The following is a 1,308-nucleotide window of genomic DNA, read 5'->3' as shown; positions in this document are numbered from 1 at the left end:
AGATTATAAATAGGATCTCATAGACAGCGAGAGGACACTTGTGCATTGTGATGCTGCTGTGCAATGCTGTGCAGGTCTTTGTTGGTCTTCGCTTCATAGAAAGAAACAAAAGATTAGCACGTCCATTAAACTTTTGTCAACTACCCTGGTTGCCACTGAATGAAATTCTTTACCAACACTTTCATGAGTACAAGTGAAGTGGAAACTTCTAGTTCTTTGGAAAGCCTGTTATGTCAAATGATGTTTTGCTGGGGCACACAGGTGAAAGGATGTCTTGCTAAAGCAAACACATGGAAGGTTGTTTTCCTGAAGAAGACAGAGATGAGAGGATATTTTGATGTAGCAAAGATGTGAAAGGACATTTGAGGAAGGAGTATAAATATGACCCCACAGACAGTGGGAGACAAGCACTGAGCTTTGGTTTGGTTATCTCTGTCTTGCTATTCTTTGCTAAAGGCATGGGTGTATTGGTTCACCTTATGCAGCATTACTGAGCTCAACTTGTGATAACACCACCATTGATAGAAACTTGCCCAAGAACTGCTGGTGAAGTTCTTGCAGCAGCTTGCCACTTCAGTAGCCTTGCCTCAGGTCAGTTGGTGAGCCTGGTAGTTTCTTTAGCATTGAACTATGGCTTCCTGATGTCTGCTTGCTGAGAGGAGTGGATTGTAGCTGCTGGTGTGTACCTGATGTCTGCCTGCCTAGAGGACTGGTCTGCAGCTTTGATTCAATCAGAAATCTGTGTGTCCAAACCCTAAAAGTCCTTGCTCCCAATTGGTTTTTGATTAATCAATAATGATGCCAATGGGCAGTGGCTGAGCATGAGGGACCCTTAGAGTTGAGAATTGAAGAGAATCTCCATGAAGAAGGATGGGACATAGGAGCAGCTGGAAATAAAGCCAACCAGTCATGTGAGACTTCAGGGAAATGGCCACTGGCTACTTTTCTGATTGGGCCTGGGGTAGCAGAGGAAGATCTAAGAGTGCCTAGCCTTTCTCTAGCTCCTCCACTGGGGACCCTCTGCTCAATCCAATGGATTACTGTGAGCCTCCACTTCTGTATTTGTCAGGCACTGGCAGAGTCTCTCAGGAGACAGCTATATCAGGCTCCTGTCAGCAAGCACTTGTTAGCATCCACAATAGTGTCTGGGTTTGGTGATTGAATATGGGAAGGATTCCCAGGTGGGACAGTATCTGGATTGTTTTTCCTTCAGTCTCTGCTCCACACTGTGTCTCTGCAATTCCTTCCATGGGAATTTTGTTCCCTCTTCTAAGAAGCATCAAAGTATCCACACTTTGGTCTTCCTTC

This window comes from Mastomys coucha, unplaced genomic scaffold (genome assembly GCF_008632895.1).
Source record: "Mastomys coucha isolate ucsf_1 unplaced genomic scaffold, UCSF_Mcou_1 pScaffold21, whole genome shotgun sequence".
NCBI classification, from domain to species: Eukaryota; Metazoa; Chordata; class Mammalia; order Rodentia; family Muridae; genus Mastomys; species Mastomys coucha.
The sequence above is the reverse complement of the archived record's forward strand: the minus strand, read 5'-3'. Positions refer to the sequence as shown.